The following is an 8,637-nucleotide window of genomic DNA, read 5'->3' as shown; positions in this document are numbered from 1 at the left end:
TGGTTAAAGCAACATGGGAGGTGGCATATTGCTTACAAATAAGTCATTTAGCAAGAGCAGGAAAAAAGCAAGACATAGTCTTTGCATCATGCACTTGCTTACCTAGTCTTAATATATTTCCCTTCAATTAACAAGTTTTAACACCAAAACATTTGTAATCTACTTGACTGATACAATTCTCCAATGCAGTAATTTTCCAGCATTTATTTCCATGTCATTGTCAGTTAACAAAATGTGAATTTGGTGTTGTCCAAGTTCAAGCAACAAAACTAGAGGTTATCTGGTGCAAAATAAAATTTCTTGAAAATACTTAGGGATTTATTGCAACCCAACCATTTCAAGCTTTAACATGAGAAAATTGACTAGCATGACATCTGCAAATCATGAGCTGATTGATCTTCAGCATATCTCATGCGTTTTAAGAATTAAGCGGCAACAACAACAAAAGTAATGGTTGTTTACAGTTGGTTGTGAGACTTGAAACTAAGCAACTACCAAACTAAAATAGGAAAAGCAACAGTAGTTTACAGTTGGTTCTGATACTTGAAACTATCAGCCACCATCAATTCAACTCAGTCATTAGCATGGGAAAATTGAAACTATATAAAATCATCTATAACACGCACACAAAGATCATTACTAATCGAACAAATTCTCATTTTCTCTGCCTCATCAGCTTGTTAATTGTCAACAATCAGTTTGAAAGAAACAAATCTGGAAAATAAACAACTTCCCAACACAAATGACATGTTATTAATCCAACTGAAGAATAGAGGTTCAAACAAACACAAATGATATGTTAATCCAAATCAAAATGTAGCAAAGATAGATGAATGCTGGAAAGTTTAGGCCTTCAAGTTTCTTATTCAGTTATCAGCCTCCATCGAAGTTATGTTTAAAAGGAGTCGAAGTCGAAGTGATGCTCTGTTGCTTGCAACAGTTATAACCATGAAAAAAAAGAGGAAAAATGCCATCCAACAAACAATGATGATATTGTCTTTTGGTAACCTTAGTTTAGTTAATGTGTGTTTCTGAGATTTCGGTCATAGTCTAAGGGGCTACTTGTGTCCTATCCAGCAAACAAAATATTGATCAACCAATAAACATTTTAGTGGCTATTACATTTCTGGATATCCACCATGTTCATTACTCATGAGTTACTTGGAAAAAATCCTCTTGAGCCCTAAAATTTCACAAGAATAAGCAGATCAAAGGAAAAATCATAAGAATACAAAAAATATGCAAGGTCGTTCTGATAGCAATTTTCATTTTACTTGAAAACAATATAAAGTGCACCCAAATTGCAAATAAATCATAGATATTAGATCACTTTATTCGAAATCATATGAGAATAAGAATGTTTAAGAAGAATTGTCAATGTTACCTTGCTCAAAATTAAAACTTCAGTAATAATTTAGTTTGCTACCAGTGTGGCAAACATGAGTAATTCGTTCCTGCAAATCAAACTAAATGAAGGATATTATAAGTCAATCCATCTCGAGCCATTGCTTCAGCTTCCATGCTGGACATGGAAAACTTTGTGCTATATGATTCAGATCGCAATGTCATTTGGTATAGTTTTGACAATCCAACAAACATAATTTTACCTGGTCAGCATATATCAGCTGGACAAGAGCTGTTCTCGAGTGCCTCAGAAGCAAATGATTTATTCGGGATTTTCTGCCTCAAAATGCAAAATGATGGGAACCTTGTTCAGTACCCTGTCGATACAGCAAATAATGCCCCATATGCTTACTATGCAACAAACTTGCACAATTCCAGTAATAGGCTAAGGAACCTAATTAGAGGAGGCTACGTAGAGAAAGGACCACCATCTATATGCTGAAAATCTAATACCAGTAGAGCTTAGCACAACACACAATGCACAAAATACAACTCTCTCAGCAAACTACAACACACTACAATCTTTATATATCACAATTTCATTACTCATACACAAGACAATCATTATCATCCAATCACATTCAAGACAAAAGAATCATAGCGCATCGGCGTACCTTGAGGCGGTGACAAAGGGTTATAAATTGATGGCGGACGAAAGATACGGAGATGGAAACTATGAAATCGAAGACGAAGAAGATGAAACTTCAGATCAATTTTGTGAGCTCAATGTTGTCGCTTCATATGGGAATGGAGAAAGAGAGATAAAAAATTTAGGAATTTGGGAATTTTGTGTAAGAAAAAGTATTTATTTTTATTGAATAAAATAGAATTTAGCTTTTTTATTAGATATTTAAAGTAAGTGTCGCTAAAAAGTTTACTTTTATCGGCTAATGGTTGCCCCTAAATAATTAGGTTTAACATATTTAGCGGTACTTATATTATTGCCATTAAATAATTGCTGCTAAAAGAGAATTTTGTGGTAATTATTCAATATCATCCGAGTAAGGCTAATGGACGCTTTGAGTCGAAAAATAGTAAGTATGGGTAGCTTAGCTTACTTGAGTGTAATCAAGCGACCTTTGGCCAAATAAATTCAGACCTTAGAGTCTAAGTTCATACAGTTGGGCATCTCTGAAAGAGGCGGGGTGTGAGCTAGCATTGAAGTTAAGGCCAAACAATTTGAGGATGAAAATTTGAACGAACTCAAGGAGAAGATGGAGAATGGTAAGGCATAAGAGACCACTCTTGAAAGGGAGGATTTGTGTTCTTCGAGTTGATGACTTGATTAAAAAAGTATTGGCAGAATCTTATGGTTCGCGATATTCTATTCATCCGAGTGTGACCAAGATGTATAGAGATCTGAAACGAATTTATTGGTGGTCGGGCATGAAGAAAGACATAGCGGAGTTTGTGGCTAAGTGTCAAAATTGTCAACAAGTGAAGTATGAACATCAAAGGCCTGCAGGTTTACTTTAAAAGATGTCAATTTTGGAATGGAAGTGGGAAAAAATAGCTATGGATTTTGTAGTTGGTCTACCCAAGACTTTGGGGAAGTTTGATTCTATTTGGGTAGTGGTTGATAGATTAACCAAGTCAGCCCATTTTATTCCGATAAGAATAGATTATAATGCTGAGCAATTGGCTAAGATTTATGTGAAAGAAATAGTGAGATTGCATGAAGTGCCTCTTTCTATCATCTCAAATCGTGGTACCCAATTCACTTCCAAGTTTTGAAGGAAATTGCATTATGAATTGGACACACAACTCACTTTTAGTACAACATTTCATCCACAGACGAATGGACAATCTGAGAGGACCATTCAAGTGTTGGAAGACATGTTGAAGGCATGTGTGATTGATTTTGGAGGGCATTGGGATAAATTCATACCTTTGTGTGAGTTCTCTTATAATAATAGCTATTACTCCAACATTAATATGGCACCATTTGAATCATTACATGAGAGGGGATGTAGATCACCCATAGGATGGTTTGAGGCTGAAGATATGAAACCTTTGAAGGTTGATTTAGTGATGGATGCTCAAGATAAGGTAAGGAGTATTCAAGTTAAGCTTTTAGCAGCCCAGACTAGACAGAAGAAGTACGCGGATCATAAGGTAAGAGACATAGAATTTCAGACCGGTGAGAATGTTCTTCTTAAGGTATCAACCACGAAAAGGGTGATGAGATTTGGTAAGTAAGGTAAGCTAAGTCTTAGATATATTGGTCCCTTTGAAGTTCTTGAACGTGTAGGACCGGTGGCGTATAGATTGGCTTTACCTCATAATCTATCCGGTGTTCATCCGATATTTCATGTGTCTATGTTGAAGAGATATCATGGTGACAGAGATTATATCATTAAGTGAGACTCAATTATGTTAGACAAAGACCTCCAATACGAGGAAGAACCTATTGTTATAAGCTGAGGACCAAGGAGATCAAGTCCATGAAAGTTCAATGGAAGCATCGTCCATTTGAAGAAGCTACTTGGGAAATTGAAAAGGACATGCTAGACAAGTATCCCCAATTGTTCGTCGAATCAGGTACTACTTTGTTCTTTCCTTAGCCTACTTATCCTAAGTTTTGTCACTCGGGGACGAGTGATGGGTAAATTGGTATCCATTGTAATGATCGGGTTTCGTCGTTATAGAAATGTCAACGGGGGAAAATTTGGGGCTGGAAAAACTTTTTCGTAATATTAGAATTTTTCCAATCTTGTCCAAATTTGGATGAAATCGGAGTAGTTGAGGTGTAGGGAAATCTGGTAACAATCGAGTGAATTAATTATGGTTTTGATTGTATGAGTGGTTAGGTAACTCATTAAGGAATCTGTACGACTTTACGAAATTGAATTTAGATGAGTAGATCTTCGAAAATTGATCTTAGCGTGAAATGTATTTTCTGAACATCGTTGATTAGAGATGTGTTGTGGAATGCGGATTTGGAATTCTTTAAAATAGTATTTTATTTGGATTTTGCCGCTTAGGCGAGGCCGCTGTGGCGGGGATATGGGACTTAAAATCGTAATTATTCACTGGTTCGAAAATGCCGTTGTGGCGGGGCAAGGTGTTGCTCTAGCGCCACCGATACAGCGGGATGAGGGCCGCTGTGGCGGGCTAGACGCGACTTAAGGTCGTTAATAAACCCCTAAACGGCCTTATTTGGCACTTTTCGACTTTTACAGCTAAGGAACAAACCCTAGGCGATTTCTACTCGTTTTTCACCATTCTTGAGGCAAAAGGTAAGTTTTTAACTCCCCAAATTCGTTTTTCAATACGTAGAACGTAATAGAATGGGTCAATGTTGATGGGGGAGAGTTTTGATCTTGAATCTATGGTGGAAGCAACCCTAAATTGGATAATTGGGATCATGGGTTGATCTGGGGTTTGTTAGAATTGTTAGTAATTCGGGTAATTAATAATTGTTTATTGATTCCCGTATTAGATTGATTGTTTGTAGAACAAGAACAAGCGGAACAAATCTGGAAAGGGAAGAATCAAGTTTCTTAGGGTTTCAAGTTTGTTTCGAGGTAGGTGATGGTTGTGATTCTATGATTGTGTGATGTTTGTTTGTTCTTGCTTTATTATGATACTTGTGTATGTATGAATGTTACAATGTGGATCACACTTGATGTAAATAAGATAGATGAATGATGATTGCCATGAAATCATTATGATGTAAATGTATGATTTTGATAATGTACTTGTGATTGTGATTGTGGTGTGTGAATGAGATCGGTTGCCACGTTCCGGCATGACTAACTTGGATCGGTTGCCTTGTTTCGGCATAAATATGGGATCAATTGCCACGTTCCGGCATAACATTGGGATCAAATACCACGTTTTGGTATGCTAACTGTTTGGGTTTGGGCTTCGTGAGAGGACCAATGATTTGTGATGAATGTATAATGATGAGCATGTTGATAATATTGTAGATGTTGATATATATATATATATATATATATATATATATATATATATATATATATATATATATGCATGTGATTATAATGTTGTTTGACTTGCTTATGTTACACTAGTGGGATAGCCGCGTGATCCACCAGTACACTATGGTTGTGTACTGATTCTGCACTTGCTCTTATTTTTGTTGAGTACATGGCATTTTCAAGCGGCTATTGACAAACCTCGCTTAGGAGATTAGAGATCGTCGCATCGAATTCAAGGGTGAGCCAAATCTTCCGGACTGCCATGGAATTCTCTTTCGTCTATGTCCACCATTTCCGGACTTAGACATTTGTTTTAGTTAGTTGATTAGTTGATTAGTTGGGGTTGTGACCCTTCCTGTTTAGACTTGTTATTTCGTTAGTAGTTTTGGTACATTGACTTTTAGGTTCTAGGTTGTTTCTTCCGCATTTGTTTAGTATAGTTCTTTAGATTTCTTGTTGAAGTTTATGAGAACTTCATTTATGAGTTATTTAATTTGTTTTAGTAGTTTAAATGTCTTAGTTTTGGTTTAGTTGCTTGTTTTGAGGTGTAGTAGTGGTTCTCCCACCGGAGAATTAGTGTGGGTGTCAATCACGACGATCTGGGTCGTGACAGATAATTATACTAGGCTCGGAATACACGAACACGTACACATACGTGTTAAAAAAAATTAGTAAATATAAATATTTGAACTCATAAATGGTCATATTTATCATATACATATTTCATAGTAATTCATAGATATTTGACCATGTTTATGTAATATTTGGTTATCATAAAAACAACTAAGCATATTGGAACTCATCCACAATCGTTGATGTTTTCTTGTCACGGTAAATGAAGTATAAAATCAGCTGCACTACTCCTAAAATCAAGCCAATACATGTTGAGATCTGCAAAGTACAAAAAAATTAATCACGAATTTCATCGTTAAATTATTGTATCTAATACTAATATCATCGCTAATAAAAATAACGACCATTTTTTATATTTAGTTAAAAAAAAATCAAAATTTGTCCGTCTTGGTAAATACTTACTCCAATAAATAGATCCATTCCTAGCATGCCATAGATAAACCAATTAGTGCAAGATACCACGACAGCAAATGACAGGAAGAAAGGCATGTACTCCACACTTTTGGTCCTAATTACTAGTCTCTGCACAAATTTATATTTTCATTAGTACTAAATTTTGAACTCAAGTTAATTAATACAAAAATACAATGAATTTTGTGATCTTCAATTGAAAGTGCGTATAATATATCAAAATGACATAATACATAAATACACCTTTTAATTTGATTTCAGCTGATATTTATGTCTTCTAACATTGAACAAGTAGACACATGTGTTCCACGTGGCATAATAAATGTATGATGCCACATACGACAAAAAATTGCCATGTAGGGTGAATGTGTCTATCTGTTCAATTTTATACAAGTTTAAGTTTCCACTTGTGCACATGACTGAAGTTAAACGGTCATAATTGTCAGCTGAAGTCAAGTTAAAGGTCATGTTTATGTATTATGCTTATCAAAATTCGTCAAATATTGTAACTATGAGTTAAGAGTGCTTACAATATTAGAGAGAGGAGATGCATACATGACGACGGTGATGATGGTAGCAGCCATACCACAGAAAAACCTCCTATTTTTTCCATGAAAAAACTTATGGAAATAACCGCTGCGGTAGCAAAAGCAATAAGGACTAACACAAATATTACTAAGATTTTTCTCTTTTGTTTATTGGGTCCATATAAGAGAAAAATAAACGCATATATTAATTCTATTGCAGCCCCAACTCCGTTGATTGTTGCTACCAGGATATTATTTGATGTTATAAATGGCAGACCATACCTACATTTGATTGCAATCATTAAATCAGTAACTTTATACCCTTAAATGAGCGAAAAATTTGAACGAAGTAGTGTGAGATGACACCCCTTGACATAGGGTGGATACACCCCTATTAATTACCATGCGGTAAGCAAGCAGTTTAGAAGTGTCATAACATAAGGTATGCCAGAGAATTGTTCCGTTGATTTGTTCTTGATGATCCTCTTGAACGTATGCCTAAATTCAATCAAACAAAATATATTAATATTAGAATTTTTGTAGTATTAGTGTGTATAAATTATAATCAAAATACTAATTTTCATTGAAATTAATATCTAATACTTAAAAAGAAAAAGAAACAGTTCCACTGATTATTAATAGTCAGGGATAGAATATTTGCGTAATAAAATTATGATGGAGCAAAGATAAATGGGCTAATAGTTCTCTTTATTTAATTAAGTTTGGTCATCATAAAATACAGAAAAAAAAAACATTTTAAACTTACAATATATGATTTATCTGAATTTGAAGTGTCAATTTCTAAGAAATATTGAACTAAATAAAATTTTTGATTTCAAAACGTTGTCATCTGAGTTAAAATGACAATATTATCCTTATCACTCCCACTTGACTATTTTCTTCTTCTACATAATTAAAGAAATGTTTTAATTTAAATATAAAGTTAAAGAAAGAAAGAGTACAATTGTAAAAAAAATGTTTTAATTTAGAAAATGTATAATTTTACTAATTTTTAATATAAAAAACATACATCCAAAGAAATAACTTATGTATAACTAAACTCCGCATAACTAAATACTGCATAGTTAATACTTGTATAACTAATACATGCAAAATTAATATCCACATTGCTAATACATGCATAGCTAATATATGCATAACTAATATGCATAACTTATACCCATATTACTAATACATGTATAACTCTATTCAGCTACCAAACAATCCTTTATTTCAATTTACTTAGAAGTACTTGCTTGACCCGTGAAATTCGAAAAGTGCCATATTTACATTATGCGAAGTGTGGTTGAGAACTTACATGGGTACCAAGAAGAGAAAGAGAGAAGCAGCATTTCCTGTTAATTAGCAGAAAAAAAGGAGCAAAATGAGAAGGAAAAGTCAACCAGAAATTAATTAAAAAAAATAAATAATAATTATAAAATGACATTAACTCACCAAAAATCCCAAAAACAAATTGTACCGTGTGTACTAGATCACCCATATTGTTGTGTTCTCTCCAAACTAAGAGGCAAAAGCTAATTAAAATTAAACTTGTTCAATATATAGAGAAGAAGAGTACTCTATGGGCACTTTTAATTAATACTAATGTTTTAATTAATTAAGATAAATAGGAGTAATTAAACCAAGAATATGAAGTGCTTAAAAGGGAAAATCTAACCAATAATTTTCAACGAAAAATCAAATAACCAAAATCTGAA

The 8,637-nt window shown here is 34.1% G+C and overlaps 1 pseudogene; it reads right to left on the bottom strand.

The window, feature by feature from the left end:
• Window positions 1-6,131: 6,131 nt before the first annotated feature.
• LOC125838102 (bidirectional sugar transporter SWEET1-like) lies at window positions 6,132-8,420 on the bottom strand (annotated as a pseudogene).
• Window positions 8,421-8,637: the final 217 nt, after the last annotated feature.

Source organism: Solanum verrucosum, unplaced genomic scaffold, assembly GCF_900185275.1.
Source record: "Solanum verrucosum unplaced genomic scaffold, falcon-dt-bn FXZP01000079.1, whole genome shotgun sequence".
NCBI lineage: Eukaryota > Viridiplantae > Streptophyta > Magnoliopsida > Solanales > Solanaceae > Solanum > Solanum verrucosum.
The sequence above is the reverse complement of the archived record's forward strand: the minus strand, read 5'-3'. Positions and strand labels throughout refer to the sequence as shown.